General features: G+C 35.8%; 1 pseudogene; it reads right to left on the bottom strand.

The window, feature by feature from the left end:
• LOC145271035 (histone-lysine N-methyltransferase SETMAR pseudogene) overlaps positions 1-23,160 on the bottom strand; it is a 107,301-nt pseudogene that overhangs the window by 83,586 nt on the left and 555 nt on the right.

The raw sequence follows: 23,160 nt of genomic DNA, 5'->3' as shown, positions 1-23,160 counted from the left end.
CGTTGCCAGAAAAGACCTGGAACGGTTCTTACATTAGCTTCCTAATACCGGTCGCACCGTATGTGATTACATTTTCATTCTGTACTTATAACATTTACCCATTATGCCTACCATGCATAAATACTGAACGCTCCCTTACACCGTCATTATTAAACACCTGGTAATTTGATTGACTGCCCCAGACCTAAACCGAATTGCTGGAATGTCCTTTTGAACACTACTCGAGAACATACAACATGGCGTCAGTCAATAATCAGTCTCATGAACATATTTTCTCATAAAAAAGATTATACATTTATTTATATTATTCCATATTCACATGTACTTACATACTATAAGGTGATTTTACTCTAATTGACAACCAGCAATCATCAAACTTGCCAAGACAACCTCATTATTTGTCAGCTCCATTCAACGATAACGAACTGATCGGCTATCTGAGTATTTATTCTAAAGAAAACGCTAAACAAACAATTATTCGGTGATTAGAGTTCTATTTCTTTATCGTCTTCTCCGCCTTTTTCTTAATCTGCTTCGTCGCCGTAGACATCAGCGTCGCCGCGTTTTATATCTAAAGGATATTTTTATTTTAAATAAAATACTACTTTAAAAAAAGTTGAAACAAAAAATGCTTATTAAATTTTTAGAGTAACTTTTTTGCCATAGTAATAACTATTCTCATAATTGTACATTACATTTTAGATTCGAGAATATATTCTCCAAATATAATAAATAAACGCTCCACGCTGACTCGAGTTTTCTCACCGTTTGCGCGAAAAATAGAAACTGTCAGTCGATACTTTCCGGCGTTTTATGTTAATTGGAAATGTTTAATGATAGCACATTCCTCATTCGGCATAAATATCAATAATTTATACTTCGGCCATCTGTTGTTTTTTGTTGTTGTTTTTTTTTAGATTTTTTGTGTGTTTGGGTTTTTTTTTTGTTGTTGTTTTTTTCTTTTGTATTTGTACGTTTTGTAGTTCTTCGTTATTTAACTCAATACCGATTGGTTATTATTTGTAATTTTTAAAAAGTAGCATATTTTTCGGGCACTTATTATTTAATTTAGTCGTCGTTGGCAGAACTCGGATACGAGTATACGCTTTGCTCATCGACATTTCCTACGATGTGAAACGAGTCCTATTTGTGAACGGAAGAGACGGCTGCAGCCGCCACAGGGGATAGTAGGAGGGAGGTCACAGATTGTGGACCTCCACCTTTTTTTCGGGCTCTTTTGGTTTCTTCCTTTTGTCTTCTGTTGTTTACAAAGATTTCAGTGCTTTCATATATTTTCTTCTCCAGTTCTCCCTGTTGACTGCATTGACTTCCCAGTTGTTTGTGTCAATTTTGGTCGCTGTTAGAGTATATTTCAGCTGATTTTTAAAACGGCGTTTTGGTGCGCCGCGGGGTCTGGTTCCAATGGCAAGGTCTGAATAAAGAACTTGTTTAAGTAGGCGGTTGTCACACATTCGGGCAAGGTGTTCAGCCCAGCTTATTATTGTGGCCTTTATACTTTCTATCTCTAAGCGGAGGAGAACCTCGGTATTTGTGATTAACTCTTGTCACTTTATGCGTATCTTTTTAATTAATTTTAACATCAATTTAATTAGGTACGTATTATATTATCGGACATGACATATTTTCCTTCGATTCATACAATCAACACTATTCATTTATTATTTTTTATGAAGAAGAAAATAAAAATAATAAATACCTATTTTTACTTTTTTGCATATTGAAAAATTCCTAATATTTATCTAAAAAGATTTTACTCATATGTTCATTTGTTTTCATGCACACAAGTTCCGTCGATAACGTACTTATACTTTTTTAAAGATTAAATACTCTGCTTAATAGATAACAAACTATTTATTTCTATCAGCTTTCAAGTTTTCAATCAATAATCTCTTTCTTTTAATATTTTTCTAGCAATTTATTCATAGTTAGTATTTTACGTGACTCACATGCGCTAATGCATAAGATAATCATAATTTAATTTGTTTACGGGTGCAGGAAGTCCTTCACCGAATGCGTTCTGTTTTATGGCATATTTTTATCGGGCAACGCCCGTACATGAGTTCAGCTAGTAAATAATAGAATGGAAACATAAACTGGCATACTCTATACACTATCAAGCAGAATCCATACGCATGAATCAGTACCGCTTCTTTGTTGCAAATCCATTAAAATACTATAACACTAGTGTCTGTAGGTATTTAAAAAAATTATCATAGTCATGTCAGACCCTTTAAGAACTCGGTTCTTATTGTTCAGCACTTTAAAGTTGAAATGAAAGTCGGTTACTTAAGTTCGCATGTGCCAATCATGATGTTATAATCATTAGATAACTATGGACGGATGTTAGGACATTTAAAATTAAATGTTTAAATTTCAACGATATTTCTCGAGGTTAGGATTTGCCATGAGAGTTGTTCCTTGCTAATGGAGTAAGACATGGCTTCGTGGCCTGGTTCGAATCTCCCGACTGGAATTAATCGTGTCACCCTGCACTGATGATTCCCGAAAAGATTAAAAACTAGTATCTATAAATATTTAAAAATTATTATAGTGATATACGAGGGGCGTGCAATAAGTAATGCCCCTGACCCCCTTCCCATAGGAGTAGAGCAAAGAAAATTGGCACAGTTATTAGTCTTTCTCTACATAGGAACCACCCAAAGTTATGCATTTCTCCCATCGTTTGATGCAGCTCTGGAAACCGTTTTTTGTAGAATACCCCAAGTTGGTCCTCCAACCACGACGTGACTTCAGAAATCAAGGCTGCATCATATGAGAAACGCTTTCCTTTCAAAAACAACTTAATGGCTGGGAAGAGGTGAAAGTCAGAGTATGCAAGCTCATGAGAGTAGTTGGATTTGATACCCACACGCCCGTGCTTTTGCTCTGGCAACATGCGAGTTGTGGACCGGAGCGTTGTCCTGCAGAAGGAAGGTATCTTTGCTGATCTTGCCCCGCCTCTTGATTGTGATAGCTTCCCTTAATTTCCTCAAAAGTGAAGTATAATAGGCTCCTGTGATTGTGGTACCCTTTGCCAGGAAATCTGTTATCACTACTCCGTCCTGGTCCCAAAAGACTGTGAGCATAACCTTGCCAGCGGAGGGCTGCACCATTGCCTTCTTTTGGCGTAGTGAGTCCAAGTGCTTCCACTGCATTGACTGGGCTTTGGTTTCTGGATCATAGTGATGGGCCCAGGTTTCATCCTGTGTAATCAGTCTTTTGAAAAACTTTGACTCATCTTCTTGGCACATCTCCAAATTCATCCTCGAACACTTAACGCGTTCTCACTTCTGGAATGGTGTGAACAACCTGGGAATCCATCTGGCAGACACCTTATGCATATGCAAATGGCGAATAGTAATGCGCCGATCTTTTAAAATGGCAGCCTCAACTTGACGGACAGATGCCTCATCAATGGCAGAAGGGGGGCGACCAGGTCTGGGAGCTGTTTCCAAAGACTTCCGGCCATGTTTGAATTCACGATGCCAGCGTTTTACAAGGCCATATGATGGGGCATTATCACCATAAGTTTCTTTCGTTTCATCAAAAGTCTCCTGTGGTGTGCGTACTTTCAAATACAAAAACCGGATCACTGCTTGACATTCAACAGGCTCCATTTCACACCTGACTCAGTTAAAACACCATTTAAACAGAAAGCACAATTATTTCAGAGCTGTAATTTGCCACATAACCCGAAGAGATATAAATCATTGCACATGCAAAATTTCAGCTAGATTAGACAACTGGAAGTAGGTCAGTGGAATTACTTATTGCACGCCCCTCGTATATAACTTTTTAGAGATTGAAATTATATGTGTATGTATATATAAGAAGGGTTTTCTGTAAAGCGGCAAACGTTAAATAAAAATAAATCACAGAAAATATTTTTATCATACAAATGTATGGTTTATTAAAAAGATTAATGTTTGCCTTTCATAATTTAAATACAATTTCGGGAATATGCCTCCGCGGTTGGCGCGTATCTGTCGAAATCTAGAGATCCAATATACACAATTATACGCATTAAATTAGGCTATATTTCAGCAATAACGTGTCGTATGTTGTCTTTGAAATGGTCTATTACGTCTGGTTTATCTGCGTGGACATGTGACTTTTTATATCTCCAAAGATAAAATCTAATGAGATTAAATCGCACGAACAACGTGACCAGTTCATAGGTCCATTTCGTTAAATTATTTGGTCATCAAATGTTTCTCTCAGTAAATTGATTGTCTCACGCGCGGTGTAGCAGGTGGCTTCTCCTGCTGAAATCACATGTCTGCAATATTAATTCATTTCCCTTGAGGTAACCAATATTCTGTATATACTGTTACGTTCTAACGATCATCACCCTAGAAGACATATGGACCAAATCTTCCACCAGTCTGTAAAGCGCATTAAACAGTGTATTTTTTTCTGAATGTAATGGCGTTTCGATTATAGCCTGTGGAGTTTTATCGTGGTAAATTCGGCAATTATGTTTATTAACATAGTAATTTATCCAAAAGTGTCCTCATCGCTTAAGAAAATTTTAAAAGGAAATTGTGAATCAGAAGGAATGTTTCCTTCGACCTGTTTACCAAATGTACGGCGTGAACGACGATCATTTGGCTTTCCAAAAAGGATACAAGAAGGATGCAAGTTTAATTGTTGAGTGCGTTGATGAATTAGAGCTTCATACACACTTCGCTGCACGGCAGCAATGGTTTGTGTGCGCACTGAACGACGTCATATAGTATGGGTATTTTCGTTTATATTGAACGTAGTGCGAAAACGTTCACAGTTTCTACGAATTAATCGTTTTAATGCTCGACTATGAGCATAATAAAAATCACGTGATGCACACAAACAGTTGTTTTCAAAATAAATTTGCACAATTTACAAACACTGCTCGAGTGTCATAATGAATTGCCAAACTAAACTGAACTCAAAATAACCGATAGTTGCCAAATTTACTATTAAACAAAATAGTTGTCAATTAAAACTAAGTCGCCTCTAAAAACATCCTATATATATATATATATATATATATATATACTAGCAAAGTCCCGATCTTAATCTTTGACCTTTACCTTGAAAAATAGTGTGCACCATCCCTAGATGGTGGAACACCATCATGCCAGGTTTCGCCATGATCGGTCCAGTAGTGTGCGCTGTAGGATAGTATATATAAATAGACTATGACCTTCATCTTTGACCTTACCCTGTAAAATGGTGTACACTTTCCCTAGATTTGGAGAGCATCATCATGCTCTGTTTGGTCATAGTTGGTTTACTCTTGTGCGCTGTAGGACAGTTGTACACACAGACACACACACACGAACGCTATTATATATATATAGAGAGAGAAAGAGAGAGAGAGAGTGAGAGAGAGGGGGGGATAAATTGTCAATATCTCAAGCCAGTATTAAAACTTGACCGCCTTAACGACACTAGTCACATCAAATCGCTACGCTATTTGACTGCTGCCAAGATAGGTATGTGAAATCACAATGATCAAATATTGCCAAAAGTTCCAGGGAGAGAAAAAAGTGACAGAATGAGAGACAGAAAATATATATAACTTTATATAGTGAGAACACACACACACACACACACACACACACACACACACACACATATATATATATATATATATATATATATATATATATAATTTACGGAATAATCACGTTGACACACTGGTTCGCGTCAAATCATTGAAGTTAGGCAACGTTCAGCCTGGCTAGTCCTAGATGGGTGACCATTTTGGGAATTCTCAACGCTGTATGTGCTCTCCGCTTATATCGACATTGTTTTCAATCATCCTGAACTTCCACTTGACACTGGTATTGTACAACGCCAACTCAGGAGAGGTGTAGTTGAGGATTGCGCAACTGTTGCCACAAAAATTCCACGGGCTAGCACCCTTACAGTGGGTATCCATAGTCTGTAAAAACTGAAGGAAGATACCATATATATTTTTATAAACATTAAATCAGGCTGAACCAATTAATTTGTGTGTTTGCACAAAACGTACTTAATTCAATGCTGGCTTCTTCGATAATAAATGATATTATCCTGAACGAAATATCAAATCAGTAGATTCAGACTATCACGATAAATATATAGATATAACCGACGTATATATATATATATATATATATATATATATATATATATATATATATATTATTATTATTATTATTATTATTATTATTATAAATAATTTTAATACCTACAGACACGCCTACAGTGTCTCGTGCTTACGCAATCATCAGTGGAAGAGATGACGGTCAACACAGTTACTTAGTCCACAGTACATTGTAGTCTAAATTGCACTGTAACCTGCAGTTGAGTTTATAAGCGTATTTTTATATAATGATTCAACTTAAAGTTTAAAATGAAAAAGTTAAGTATCACGCTTCAATTATGCTCTAAACAGATGCATTCATTTCGAACACGCACCTGTCATATCAAAGAACCTACTGTTGATTTTATATGCCTGGCCTTACTGCGTGTGCAGTGATAATGGCTTCAATTAAAGTTTAAAATGAAAAAGTCAAGTATCATGGTTCAATTGTGATCTAAGCAGAAACAATCATTTCGAACGTGCCCTTTGTAAAAGAACCTTCTGTTGATTTTATATGTCGGGCCTTTCGGTTTATGTGGTAATAAAACTTTTCAAATGCCCTCGTGGTGTTAGGCTATGTAAGGTGTTAACTTTGGTCAAAACTGTCTGTTCATCATATTATTTTTATTATTTATTATCTCAACTCATCGAAGACATCGAAGATAGAGAATTGCATCATTAGTGAGATATCTTCTGGGGCGGTAGAAGGATCCCACCATTTTCCCAGCGACCTTGGCCACAGACTTGATGTATGTGTTCCATTTAAGATCAGGTGTAAAGTTCAAACCCAGGAGCGTATCAAATCCTGGGGCCTCCCTTAGACGAGAGCCATCCATTTCAATTGATGCCAGATGGGGATCAGAGCGTTTATGATGTAGAGATAGGAGCTTGGTCTTAGATGCATTAAAGGTAACCAGCCACCTCTTTGCCCACTGTACCACGCGCTCAAGATCAGAGGAGAGAGAATCAGAGAGAACATCATCATTTACGGCCTTTGATGTGTTGCCATAGATGGCCGTGTCATCAGCATAGATGTCAACGAAAGGTTTTGCATTTGCTTGGTCTTTCAACCGTTAAATTTTGAATTTTGTATGTCAATAACAACAGTGGATTTTCTATTATTTAATGTATACATATATATAATTATAGTTATATATACCTCTATTATCATATGTATATATATGTGTGTGTGTGTGTGTGTGTGTGTGTGTGTGTGTGTGTTATTTTTATACCTACAGACATTAGTTTCACACTTTTGGAATCATCAGTGCAGGAAGTCACGATTGCCGCTGGTCGAGGGATTCGAACACCACCACGAAGCCGTCTCTAACTCCATTATATATATAACTACTTGTCCTGTGTTCTCTTCTTTTATGCATATAATAATTAAAAGGCTGACATCAAAAAAGACGCATCTTTTTTAATTGTTCAATATTTAAAAAGTCAAAGAAGCCGCGGCGATAATTGCAGTTTTTCAATGTGTCAGTTTCGTTTTGCTTGCCAAGATTCCGATCGCTAATCATTATAATTATATAAATGATTCACTTGCTGAGGTTAAAAAACGGATCGCATCAATCAATAAATTGGCCATTGTTCTGTAGACTGCCATATAATGTTTGCTTCTAAACAACCTAGTGATAACTAACAATGCGGTAAAGTCATATAATACTATAAATCGTTCTTTTATTTATTTGTCTTTTACTTTCATGTTATTTCTTTTTCTTTCGACTATTGCTTCTATGGCTATTAAATATCATTGCGATGGGGAAAAAACTCTGTAGCTCTGAAGAACCGTAAGTTCATAGATACAACCATTCACGCTAGCATACAATATATCTGTGTGTGTGTTCGTGTGTGTGTGTGTTCCGGTATTTAGGCAGTATTCTGTCATTCAAGCAAACATTGATTAAAGTAATGGAATTCCAGTGTTTGGTTATAACTTTTGAATTTTTTTTTCTTATAATCTGTTCTGCCAAAGGCAAATAAAATGGATAAATTTGCCATAAGTATCACTAGCACTTTCGATTATTCGTCGAATCATCTTTAGGTAGTAATAGCCAAAATGAAACTAAAGCTTAATGAAAAGAAAGGGGTTTAGAAAAACAGTCTAAGACACCATGTGAAGTCGTTAGACATCCAAACAACGAACCGGTGCAGTTCCAGAAGAACGTTTACAATTGAACTTGGAATCGAGATCGCACTTCGAAATGAGATCATAGGGTAATATCTGTTACGTCCATTGTTACAGCAGAAGTACCCCTTCACTACAAAGACAATTTTTTGTTGTTGTTTCGTCCAGAATGCCTCTTTAGAATTGAATAGCAACCATATTAAAAAGCGACGTCTTCTTTTTACTTAGTTTTCGTCACGATCCAAATAAATAATAACTGTTGCGGTCTTGCTTTCTATTTAAACTTAATATTAATTAAAAAGTATTAAATTTTTTATGGGTGAAATGTTTTAAATAAAGAAATTTATTTGACTCTGAAGAGTCTAGTTTGACGAACCTTTTCATGCCTAGGGTAAGCAATAACAATACAAGCCACACTGAAGAGTAGTGATTCAGTGAAACAGCAAAATTTGACTTACTACATTTTCTCTTCGGTCGTTGACTGAAATCTACTTAGCGTAACCGCATAGCTCTTTCTGAAAGAATTGATCACTCTTCAAAATCATTGATACAAATACAAAACTATAATTCTAATTTCAATTTCTTTCGAGACGAGCGTAATAGCATATGCGTAAAATTTGCGACTGCTTATAACATTTTTAAGTTTTGAATTTCAGTGTGAAAATATTGTCTACGTCTGACCATGCTGATGAGACATGATATACGATATGTTTGTAGATAACTATATAAATAAATATATACGTGCACGGGTGTGTGCGTGCAGGCAGCTATATAGAGAATATAGAATATATATCATGTTTAACGATACAAACTGACATAAGAATGACAGGAGTCGAAAATGTAAGCTGAACATAAGCTTTCTCGTCTGATCTAAAGATTTTCTCTTGACCAAACGCCGTTGATCTTATCCTGACAATGTGTAGGATTTCTTTTGACCTAACTGAGTGCATTTTCAAATCTAAATTCGCCTGATACTTCGTTTTTTGGCCACGATGGATTGCAAAAATGCTGGGCAGATATGAATGTCGACAACTCTGGATAAGTCAAGTGCGTTGCGGAACTAACATCTGATTCAATGTGTAGTTTTGCAGTCGAATACACATACAATGTGCCTTCATTAAGTTTCTAGACTTCTTTTCGTATAGGTTTTTTATTGATAGTGCACACATAAAACTCTGGTCCCCTTCGAAATAATCTCGTCCAGCTGCAATGCACTTTGACCGTTCCAACAACTTCTGGGAGGCCCCATAAAAGTCCTCGTTTGTGAGCCTCTTTCATCTCCTTAGTTATCTCATAACGACAGCCTGTAAGGTTTTCCTTGAGCTTAGGAAATAACAAAAAGTCACAGAGGGCAAGGTCTGGACTATAGATAGAGTGAGGAACTGTCTTGGTGCTCATCTTGGTCAAATAGTTTATGACAAAGATTGAGTTGTGACTGGTGCATTGTCCTGGTGGAAATGCCACTGACCTGATATAAAGAGTGCTGGCCTCTTCTGACAGAATCTCTTCCTGAACACCTTTAAAACCTCAACATGGTATTCCTTCTTGACTGGGAACCCAGAGCATGTAAATAATGCCAGTGGTATCAAAAGAAGGATCACCATAATTTTCTAGGTGGATTTGCTCTGTCTGGCCATCTTGAGTCTGGGAGAGTGCATGCTTCCACTGGAAACTCTGTTTCTTAATCTCTGGGTCATAGCAGTAGATATAGCTTACGTCGCAGGTCACGAGAGCATCAAGAACTTCGGGATCTGAATTGATCAGCTTGACCATCTCCTTGCTATCATGACAACGCCTTTCTTTCTTATCTTCTTGAGCACACTTGGAACAAACTTCGCGCAAAGCTTCCGCATTTTCAGTTCCTCGTGAATAATTGTGTATGCAGTTCCCATACTGATATCAAATGTATTGTCTCTATAGACACACGACTGTGCTTACCCATGCAATTCTTTATTTGGCCAATCAACTCTCGTTTTCTTCCTTACTCCTCCCATACTTCTCATCATCCCTCACAGACTACCTGCCTTCCTTAAATCTCTGAGGCCTCTCAAAAACTGATGCTCAATTCATACAAGATTGTCTCAAATCAGTCCGAAGTATCCCATATTTTTCGGTGGCATTTTTCCAAGTTTAAAACCGAATTTTATTGCATACCTTTCTTCTAAAGTGTCCTCACATTCATATTGCATTTTTGAAATTCACCACCTGTGATAATCAGGTTTTAGTGGAGTGTATTCCAATTCCTGCTGTAGCTGTTCATTTGAACCTGAAATCATAAATATTGGTTAGTCATCTCATAAGATGTATAGCAATAATATACTTAAATTTTAAGAGTGTATTTTAAATGTGAAATCCATTCTGATACTAAACTTCGCTTAGTGATAAAAATTTCCTTTCTAGATTTGAGGAATGTTTATTTTTGCTTTAATTCAGAGTGCTCTTTCTTGTGGAACTCTTCTCCCTTATTAAAAACTAACGTGCTTTCTAATATTTCACTCGTGTTATGTCAAAGGTACAGTATTTTTGTAAAAATAAAAATAAAAAGACAAACGCAAATAGATAGTTTTGATTTTTGTGTACTTGTTATTTTTTTATTATAGTTTGTTTTTAGCTACAAGTACTTAGGATTAGTGGTAGTTCTCGGCCTATAGCAAAACATACCGCAACATGTTTTTATTTACATATCCATTTATGACCTGTTTGTGTTAAGACTATGCATATTTCAAAGTGATTTTCAGCCTTATTTCTGGCCAAGGGGAAGTCATTTTTTGACAATTTAAATCCTATTTAAACCACCTACATAATTTACAGCGTGTTATTTTCTTTATTTTTTAGTTAAACCATTCTTTTATTTCCCCCGAGCAACGACAACACACGAGTCCTGATAGTCAAAAGTAAACTGGCGTAATACAAAATTAATCCTCTCTCTCTCTCTCTCTCTCTCTCTCTCTCTCTCTCTCTCTCTCTCTCTCTCTCTCTCTCTCTCTCTCTCTCTCTTTAACTTGCTTCATCTCTTACTACATATAATATCAGTGTTTGTGGTTATATAACCTACTTCTATATAATAGACTATTTTAATCTGTTGTTTCATATTTTGTAGGAGGGTCAACAGACTATGTGAATAAGACGTAGTTCATCTTGGAAATTAAGGAGGCTGAAGTAGTATAAAATATTACAATATTGCTTTTATATAAAACTAGCATAAAATACGCATAATTATCATATTTTAATAAATAATATATTTTAATTCATGCAGATTTCTTATTTATTATTATAGAGCCAATTCACTACTGAGTATTATCCAATATATAGTTATGATTCCAAAAGTAAATAAAAAAGTAAGGTTTGCGTATCATCTGCTAGATTCGAAACCAGAACGTTCAGCGTTCCAGCTTTAGTTATTACTTATCTGTCCAGTGTGATGACCGTCTAGGCTACGGACAGGTGGATACAAACAGCTACCCATTAAGTGACTTTGACATATAAATCTTTAACTTGGAGCATGCGCAAAAGAAATAACAGACAATGTTTTATTCGACTTTGTTTTCAATTTTGATTCTTTAGCAGGAATACTTGTATGGTGAAAACCAAATCGAAAGTGTGCTGCAGATCCAAATACCCTATATATCAAATATTAACTCCGTAGACCAAATATTCAGAAAGGAGTATGGTAGAGACTTTTCACATATACACTAAAAAGGTCATTTATATATGCGTGATACAGCGTTTTCATCTTAAATTCTACGCAATTATGCAGAATGTAGAAACTATGCACAAGTAGAGTTCAGCGTAATAATGAAATAGAACCAATCATCTAATAGTTAATTAACGATCATTTTCAAAATGAATATACAAATTAATTAACCTTCGTCTAGTCGCTCGCATATCCACAACTGAACATATTAACAAGTTTGTTTTAATAATTTTTAAATAGAAAATAATAAATCTGGCCTCCGAGAAATGATCACAGTGTAATATCCGGTCTGATGCGACACGTAAGTTAATTCGTCAATTGAGGGGGAACTCTATACTAAAGCAATTTTTATTTTTGCCTACTTCAAGAGTGCCCCTTTTAGGGGGCTGGTTTTCCTCCATATTAAAAACGACCTTTTGTAAGGTTTTGCTTTCGTGGGGAAGCTAATAAATACCAATGGAAAAAGTAGGTTTTTAATATCAATGTCACAGGGAGACAAATACTCAGCTTTATAGTTATATAAGCAAATACTTAATATTAACAGTAATTTATCTCCTACATAATAAAATGACTGCAGAAATTTCCCTCTGGACGAAAGTATTGTAGTTTTGCAACTACAGATGCCACATACAAATTCAATACATCTAAGCTAATAGCATCTTATGTAGCTTTCAAACACCATTTAATACACTTTCAGTCGTGATATTTAAAATGCTACATTGCATCCTACGAGCAACACCATCACAATCGCTACGTTTAGAGGAAGGGGTCCCTATTTTACTCTACAAATATTTAGTCACCAATAGTTTCTAAGAGGTCAAAATTTAAAAAGAAATGGAACTTGGCAGGTGTAAGTCGGCTAAGTGAATTATTTTTATGAATAAGCAAATATACAGTTCTACATGTAACAACGACATTTTTTAAGTTTTTATATGCGTATAGATTAGCTAACCTGGTAACGAATAATGCTCGAGAGCTATATGTTTTTGCTGGATTCTAGCTGGTGCCACTCAAGTCATATTTTTATTTTAACATTTGAACTCACTATTATATATTTAAATACAATATTATAATCAGCAGAGGTTCTATAGTATTAAAAATGAAATCTGCATAAATTAAAATATCATTTTTAAGCATCATAGCAGTTCAGCCCGGCTTCGTTCGGGCCCTAAGTACTATTGATAACATTATGTGCATATGTATATATATATTAAAAAGTTTGACTCACTCCAGGTAACCTACATCTAAAATTTCCAAATCGACGGAGGAGTTTGGTAGAGTTTGCAAAGGTCAACTCTGTTAACTCTGACGTCTTGGCAGCCAAATTTTTGCTCCAAAACTGATTTAAAAGCTTGTTGCATGTCTAATACCCTTTTATGTAAAATTTCAAATGTTCAGACCAAAAAGCTGCTGAATAGTTAGCTAGAGACCGCATAGGTAAGATCTTTGGAACTTTGACCCCTTGGCAGCCAAACTGTTGGCAAAAAAAAAAACGATTAAAAAGCTTGCCCTATGTCTGAATGCACTTTATGTAAAATTGCAAATTTTTAGACAAATAATTGGCTGAGTAATTTGGTAGAGTTTTGTAACTTTTTTGTAACTGTTTTTGTAACCAATTTTTTTGTAACTTTGACACCAATTTTGACTTCTTAACATTTATTGTTTTGAGCTCAAATCAAATGCAAAAGTTTGATCCATGTCGAAGTAACCTATATCTAAAATTTCAAATGTTTACACCCAAAATTGTCGGAGGAGCTTGGTAGAGGTTTCAAAGGTCAAATCGTTGAACTTTGACCCCTTGACAGCCAAAAACCAATTAAAAAGATTTTCCCAAATCTCAATTTTTTTTTTTTTTTTAATTACATTTTCACCCCAAACAAGGCACATTGCCACTCAGGTGTAGGGGGCTACTATCAGGGTCAGCAACTACGGGGGCACTATGTAGGGATTTGGGCAGCAAGATGTCGGTTCACGTAGCACTTGAACTTCTGCATGTCAGTACAGTTAGGGAAGCATGATCCTGGAATGGAATTCCAGAGTCTAGCGGCTCTGGGGAAGAAACTACTGGAGTAGAAGGATCTTTTGCATCTAGGGATCTCTACTGTGTGGGGGTTGGATTTAGCTGCCTGTCGGGTTTGTCGAGGGTGTCTGCGACGTGGGGGCACAAGTGTCTGCAGTTCGTCAGAGCACTCACCATTAAAATACTTGTAGAACAAGCAGAGGGATGCAACGTTTCGTCGATGGGACAGAGGCTGAAGCTTAGATGCCAGTTCAGGGCCTATCAGATTGGCGACTCTTTTTTGAACCTTGTCTAGGAGCGAGAGACTAGTAGTAGACGCACCAGCCCAGATGTGACAGCAATACTCCATACATGGGCGAATGGTGGCCTTATAGAGATACAGGATACTTTCAGGTGTCAGTAGTTTTCTAGCACGGTAGAGAGAGCCTACCTTTTTTGCAGCGGCCCTGGCAATGTTTTCAATATAATTGTTCCAGCTCATGTTTCCTGTGAACGTTAGGCCAAGCAGTTTGAAAGATGTACTCTCAGACAGGGAGTCATTGGCCATTGCTATTGGTGGCAGAGAAGGTTTCTTGTAGTTATTGAAGGAAACCAGTTTGGTTTTGGCAGCATTGAATGTGACCATCCATTTATGTCCCCATTCCACTACAGATTGAAGGTCATCCTCTAGTGTTTTTGCCATTTCTTTAGATATGTGTTCATTTGTTTTCCTGTCATGCCTTTTATAGAGTGTAGTGTCATCAGCATATATACCCATCTCAGAGGCAGTTTTGTCGGGGAGGTCATTAATAAATATCAGGAACAATAGAGGTCCAAGGTTAGACCCCTGAGGCACTCCCGCATTTATATCACACTGTTTAGATGTTCGACCGTCGAGGACAACCTGGATTTTTCTCTTGTCTAAGAAGGATTCAATTATGCTAAGTATTCTACCAGTGATACCGTATGATTTAATTTTCCTGAGGAGACCCTTGTGCCATACCTTGTCAAAAGCCTTTGATATATCTAGAGCTACCGCTCTGCCCTCCCCCGCTTTATCCAGTGAATGGTATATACGTTCAGAGATTACAGTGAGAATGTCAGCTGTGGAACAGGCTTGTCTAAATCCATATGTCAATCTCCAGTTTGTAGACTGAAAATTGATAGAGTAATTTGATAGGGAAAAATACACACACAGACACACACACACATACGCACAGACAATTTCACTTTTATAGATATAAAGATGTTACGATCGGGCAATGCCGGGTCGCTTGCTAGTTTAAAATAAAAAGACCCAAAAAGCTTATTAGTTTAGTTTAATATCTGATCAGGACTGTTCTTCTGCAAGACTGCTTCTTAAACAATCCTAGACCTTATTGAAAAACAAACAGAAATCATTGACGCATCTAACCGTCCCCAGTCTTTAAATTGCCGATCAATCTTCTGTGCCTTTGACACACGAATGTGGCCAGCATTAATATTTACCCAAGTCTGATTCAATATTAACGTAGCGTCATGTGCGCACACACACCTACGCACAGATATTGGGTTGGCAAAGCCAACCGTTTGTTGTTAATTTTAAATTAAATTGGGGTTTAATAAATAAAGTAGGAACTAATTAATCAATAGTGCATTTCCTTTTATAGTTTACAACTTCTTCCTGTATTTCCAATAAGATTTTCGCTATCTCCTTTGTATAAATCGAAACTATAAAAAGCAAAACTAAAGTGTAGATGGTGTTCATTTCTTGAAACTTAACATTCCATTTTAATGACAGGAAAATAAATTAAATGAGCTTGAATAAAAAAAAAAAGAGAGAGAGATTGCAAAGTGATTCCAAAATTTAAAAACAAAACGGCAGGGACTTAATTGATAGTTTAATATATAAAAACGTGTATAAGGTGACTCTGCCCAAATTAACCAAATTCAATACTTCTACTACTATCCAAAGGTTTGCTTATCACTGAACGGCGATAGCGAGATAGACAGCTGAATCCAAGCCGGTGCAATAATATCATGAGATATGCCGAACATCACTGTTTTATAAGTAAACTAAATCAATAATATTTATATGTGAATACATATATATATATACATATATATATATATATATATATGTTCCAATTATTTAAATACAGATATGTTTCGTCTTAATAAGACTATACCACCAGTCACTCTGTCTGATTGCTAGAATTAAGTTACTATTTGACTTTCATTCAATGTCTTTGCCCTGTTGGCCACTGAGATGCCCATTAAGAAATGGAAAAGAATATACTCATTTAAGATTCTGTATAGTGTTCATAATTCCTCTGATGGAGAGTGAACTCTACAATGTGCTTTAATTAAAATACTTGTATTTTTTTTTTTTTAATTAAAAATGTTTTTTTTTATATTATTGACTTTAATTCAAAAGTGTTTAATATTTTTTACTTTAATTCAAATACTTTTGATATTTTTTAGAGAGTGTTTTATTTTTAAAGGAAGCAATTAATTCTTTTTTTTTTTTTTTTGATAAGTAGTGCATTAATTTATCCACGCCTTTATATGACTCGTCAGAATTACTAGATAAGGCTATACAACCTGTCGCTAGGTTCGAACCCCGGATTAAAATCATCGATGATGTCCATTCAATGTCTTTACGTAGATAGATAACTATTGTTCGGTCCAGTTCTTGTAAAAATCATATAAATCAGGGCGTTATAAATAGCTTAAAGGGGGTCGTTATTGGTAAAGAAGAGCTATGAATGACACTTTATGAAAGAGGACATTTGCGAGTTGCAAATAATCCGATTTTCAATAACGAAATAAGCACTTCCGAAATAACCATCAAGTGTAACCAAAAGTGATATTAAGAAACACCTCCTTCTTTTTGTATCGTGTCGTAAGCCGACATTTTTTTTTTTTTTTTTTTTGCTTTGCTTTATTCGTTCAGTAGCGCCAAGTAGACACTTTGCAGACCCGGAGCAAGATGCAAAGGTGCGTGTAAAGTGTACAGCAAACTCAAGTTATGCCCGCGTCTTGGGTAATCAGATTGATGTGCAAATAATGTATATATATATATATATATATATGTGTGTGTGTGTGTGTGTGTGTGTGTGTGTGTGTGTGTGTGTGTGTGTGTGTGTGTGTGTGTGTGTGTGTTTAATCTCTCAGGGGCTAACATAAAGGAAAGACAAAAACTATGATTGACAAAAAAATAAATGTGAGAATGTCCATTCAGCAGTCAACTTGTCATGACTGTGTAGGAAATTGAAGTCTAAGCGAAATTGCGCGGGAAACTGACATTTATTTACTTATTTAGCTGGTTTGATTTGATTTCGGTGCTTGTTTATATTAGTGATCTTTTAAACCAATGCATTTCAAGTGAAAACATTATCACGTACTCACGTACGAGACGAAATTATTAAAGATTCCAAAATTTGCCAACAATGATCCAGTAGATAAAAAATGTAAGAAAAATAGAATGTATCGAAGTATCGTGTTTCATCGTATCTTTTAATATGGGAGAATTATGCGGCTAATTTAGTATCTTAAACAAAGCAAATAACTCTTGATTTAAATTGATAAATTTAGAGTCCGCTATTTTTAAACCAATACATTCCCGAACGTAATTGTGGCTTTGTTTTTGTTTTGTATTGTTTTTTGTTTGTTTTTTTTATATAAAGGTTTATGTAGCACATCTACTGGGCCATTATTTGGTAGATTTGGAGTTTATACTAATTTTATCATGGCACGTAAGTACGTAACAATATTTTTACCTAAAATGCTTGGATTAAAATACAACCAATGTAAACAAGCTCATGAGTTTTCCATTTTACTGCATATCAACATATTTAGGTTGACTAATCCGAAGTACGTAAACATCAATTGTATAAGATTATATGTTGGGTGGATATTGTGTATTCCAATCGTTCTTAGCAGTCTCCGGGAGTCATTGTGGGCAATTATCAGTTAGCTTCATAAAATATCTGAAGTATATTAGAACGTAAAGAAGCGAAATTAATTTTGAATTAGATTTTTCTCTTCCTAAAAACAAAAATAGAATTAAACAAACAATATCTTGGGGAAGAGCGTATTAAGAAAAAGTGTGTCAATATTTAAATAATCAAGGTCATTAGTATTTTTAAGATTTAAAATAATCAAAGAAGAAATCAATTCATATCGAGTCATTCAAACTATTTGCCGTTCTAGAGAATCATGAAATAACTAGCTCTTATACGTATAAAGTTGTTTAAACATTGGTTATAAGAACAGGTGCTTTCCAACATGCTGGAAAACCTCGATGGTGTGCTCAGTATATACAAATGTGGGAAATTAGTCTTCTGTACCTCCGTATGGATCAATCAACTTGTATGATCATGAGTAAGTTACTTAAGTTTGTGATAGAGACGTTGTCAACCTCTTCAGAAAAAACAACCTATTCAGCGACAAGCAATATGGTTTCTGGTATGGGAGATCGACAGCTGATGTGCTGACGGTAATATCATACAGTATTAGTGTATTTATTGACGATGGCATTTTTTTAGGATCAATGGCTCTTGACATATCAGGCATTCAATAGGGTTTGGCATAAAAATCTATTTCACAAGATTTTCAGCTACGGAATTTCAACCACACTTTTTCTCTCTTATAAATTTATTAAACTAGTCGATGGTGAGTAGAAGTTAACACTGGTGTGTCTCATGGATCCATCGTCATCATCAACGATCATTTTTGGACATTTATGCAGACGATACTAATGTCTACACCAACACTTCAAAGACTAGGTAAGCAATGAGCCAAATCTTTAAAATTCTCTCTTTCCACTGATCTTGAACATGCAATAGAATGGGGTTAACCCAACACCAAACTTCTATATTTTTACTACCAAATCCCAAAACCCATGCATTGCCCTAATTGGAAAGAACGCCTCTCGTCTTGAGGAAGCATCCTGCTTTGACAAACTTCTGAGACTTCCCTTCATCCCTGACCTGAACTGAAAGACCTCCATCAGATCCGTTGCTAAAATCACTGGAAAAATGATGAGATCATGCTACCGCTACAGAAAGTATCTCACATCCGACGCAATCCTCTACCCGTACAGGAGTTAAATGCGTCTTAAGATGGATTACTGTTGCCATATATGGGGAAGAGTTTTTAAGTGTAGCCTTTTTCTGCCTTGAAAGGATACAAAACCTCTTCGCCTTTCTACTATCTTCCTATTTTCATAGAACAGATGTTGCGAATCAATCTCTGCTCTATGCTTACTTTTGTGATAGGTGCAAAACTGAACTTCGATCCATAGTTCCCCCCACTATAACAATATGCAACAAATACCCGCCTGGTTACAGCAATTGTAAACAATTTCTCTCATTGTCTACCTAAAATTTCTCGAAAATTCCATGTGTTTCTTTCCTTGAACTGTCCATCTGTGGAACACAATATCGTGGAACTGCTTCCCAGCTGATTATAATATAGCCATTTCAAGTGTGATATAAATAAGTTATTGTTGAGCTGTCCTCTTAAATAATTAAGCGCTAATCAAGTTCCATGATTACTTATCATCGGATGTTGTCTGACCATCTACACTTATTAACCTTTATCCTAGAGTGACCTCTGGGCCTTGATAAGCAGTGACTTCCTAGAAAAAATTGATTTAATTATTTTTCTCGGATACCTACTGGCAAGCAATATACCTTAACACGATAAACGCTGGATCAATAATCCTAGTGTATATACACACACACACACACACACATATATATATGTATATATATATTTATATATATATATATATATGTGTGTGTGTGTGTGTGTGTGTGTGTGTGTGTGTGTGTGTGTGTGTGTGTGTGTGTGTGGTCACGAATAGGCTCCAATATGGTTGACTATTTTAAAAAACTGATTACATATAATGATAGAAGATATATCGAGACACAGGAATGGGTATGTTTGATCTGGCAGAACAGAGGTTCATTAAAATTGTGGAGTCTGCGTTTGCGCCTGACCTCCATAGAATGGAAATAGGCACAAACTTTAATAAAGACTTTTCATATCTATCTGTGTAAGTATACTTTGATAATTATGTTTCTGTTTGAAGAAATATGATATAATAAAAGTATGGGGTGTTCGTTCGCACCTGACCTGTCACAAAGTTTTACAAGGTTTTTTAATACAGATCCACAGAATATTGTGATAAGTGTTTCAGTGTGAACAGGTATGGTATAATAAATGATGTGGTTTATCTATTTTATTTTTACTTCCATCATATTTTGCTTTGGTTTTCATACTACCAAATTCCACCCAAATTTATAACCCTTCCTTTTTCATAACCTTTCATAAATCAGAGTCCATTTTCTGTAGGCTGTTTTTGAACCTAGTCAACGACGGGTACTTTTGCTAGTATATATATAAGTGTTGGGACGATTAATCGGGATCGGAATCGGGAATCGAAAAAAATCGGAAGATTTGGGGGTATCTGAATCGGGAAACTTGATGCCTATTTTCCGATGCCAAAACGATTCTTTTAATTGTCTTTTTTATTTGATTTTATTTAAACGAATATCTTCTATTACTGGTAATAATCATAAAATGATAAATATTTATTGATTTTAAAATACCAGTAAAGCTAAAATCGACAGATCATCCTTCACAAGTGGATTTTGACGTTTAGAAAAATTCCTGTATATTTCACATGTGTTTTTGCGAAAATCAGGGGAAATAACTATCTTAAAGTTAAATAATTAGATATTTATAAAAAAAAAAAAAAATCGGAATCAGTAATTGTATCGGAATCGTGAATTTAGGGCGGAATCGGTCATGGTACCGGTATCGCTAAAAATATTGGAATCGTCCCATTACTTATATACATATATATTTTTTCTGTACCTGTTTAATTAATTAATAAATCATAGACGCATCATAGGGTTACCAAACTAGAAACATCAACCGGTCCTGGTTTTCTCTACCTACGCCATTCTGAGTTTCCCATAATTTCAACTAATTTTTAAAAATTAATAACGAGCCGGATAATCTTCCTTCGAAGCTAAGAATACCCGATAATCGCTAATCCCAATAGATGAGAACGAAAGAGAATAATGGAATAAAAAATAGGATGGGATCCCTAACCTTGAATGATAAATGAGGATTAAATAAGTATAAGGTAATGTTAGTCTTTATTTACCTATTAAATAAAATATAAACCTAAACTGGTCTTAATTCTAAGAAATAAGATAGCCGATTAGTCTTGAAACAATTGTAACTAACAATGAAATACACTTTTTGTTGCTATCAATTCTTTTTTTTTTTAAGTTTAGGTTTTGTTAATACAGTATATGAATGCTCAATTATGAAATATGATAATTTTGTAGCTTATATTTAAAGTCATCTCTCTTTGGCTTAAAATTCATTGGTATATGAAAATTTACTGAATTACACAAACCCAGTAAAATTCGGTGTATTACAAACAAGTCTATATATACGACGGGAGTGCAATAAGTAAGGCCCCTCGCCCACTTCCCATAGCAGTAGAGCAACGAATCGTGGCATAGTTATTAGTCTTTTTCTACATAGGACCTACGCAGAGTCATGCATTTCTCCCATCGTTTGATGCAGCTCTGGAGACCGTTTTTGTAGAACACCCCAGGTTGGTCCTCCAACCACAAGTGACTTCAGAAATCAAGGCCGCGTCATCTGGGAAACGCTTTCTTTTAAAAAACAACTTAATGGCTGGGAACAGGTGAAAGTAAGAGTGTTCAAGGTCAGGAGAGTATGGAGGATGGGGTTGGATTTCATCACCACACGCCCATGCTTCTGCTCTGGCGACAAGCGAGTTGTGGACCGGAGCGTTGTTCTGCAGGAGGAGGGTACCTTTGCTGATCTTGCACCGCCTCTTGATTTTGATAGCTTCGCTTAATTTCCTCAAAAGTGAAGCATAATAGGTTCCTGTAATTGTGGTACCCTTTGCCAAAAAATCTGTCATCACTACTCCGTCCTGGTCCCCGAAGACTGTGAGCATGACCTTGCCAGCGGAGGGCTGCTACTTTGTCTTCTTTAGAGGTGGTGAGTCCAAGTGCTTCCACTGCATTGACTGTGCTTTGGTCTCTGGATCATAGTGATGGACCCAGGTTTCATCCTGTGTAATCAGTCTTTTGAAAAACTTTGACTCTTCTTCTTGGCACATCTCCAAATTCATCCTCGAGCACTCGACGCGTTCTCGCTTCTGGAATGGTGTGAACAACCTGGGAATCCATCTGGCAGACACCTTATGCATATGCAAATGGTCATGAATGATAGTTTTCACAGACCCTGTACTAATCTTGACATCTTGGAATATTTGGCGAATAGTAATGTGCCGATCTTCCAAAATGACAGCCTCAACTTGACAGACAGATGCCTCATCAATGGCAGAAGGGGGCGACCAGGTCTGGGAGCTGTTTCCACAGACTTCCGGCCATGTTTGAATTCACGATTCCAACGTTTTACAATGTAATATGATGAGGCATTATCACCATAAGTTTATTTCATTTCATCAAAAGTCTCCTGTGGTGTGCGTACTTTCAAATACAAACACCGAATCACTGCTCGACATTCAACAAGCTCCATTTCACACCTGACTCATTTCAAACACCTGTAAAACAGAAACCACAATTAGTTTAGAGCTGTAATTTACCACATAACCCGTAGAGATATAAATCATTGCACAGCAAAATGCAGCTAGATCAGACAATTGGAAGTGGGTCAGGGGTATTACTTATTGCACGCCTCTCGTATATATATATATATATATATATATATATATATATATATATATATATATATAAGCTAGACGATGCAATTTCCTATATCTGTAATCTTGTTCTCTTCTTCTGTTCTAATGAGAAGCATTCAGCTTCCCAATGCCTTGGTATGAAGAGCGTTTATAATCCCTCTTTCTATTGATGTTTCTCCTTATTGAACTGACAAATAAATTCATATATACCTATATTAATGTTATCTTGTCTGAAATTTCATTAAGTATATTCACATATACATATATAAACACACACACATATATATATATACATATATATATCTATATATATATATATATCTTTATATATATATATTGAGAAAGAGAGAAAGGATACATTAAAGTTAACCATGTACATGTGTTTCTCGGCTCCAGCGATCATCAGCGCGCTTGCCTTTGACAACATTAACGCGTGAATCCCTCCTCTGTAACA

The sequence above is a fragment of the Euprymna scolopes genome, chromosome 4 (assembly GCF_053919585.1).
Source record: "Euprymna scolopes isolate OS-2025 chromosome 4, ASM5391958v1, whole genome shotgun sequence".
In the NCBI taxonomy this organism is placed as follows: domain Eukaryota; kingdom Metazoa; phylum Mollusca; class Cephalopoda; order Sepiida; family Sepiolidae; genus Euprymna; species Euprymna scolopes.
Note: the sequence above shows the minus strand (reverse complement) of the source record. Positions and strands in the feature narration are given on the sequence as shown.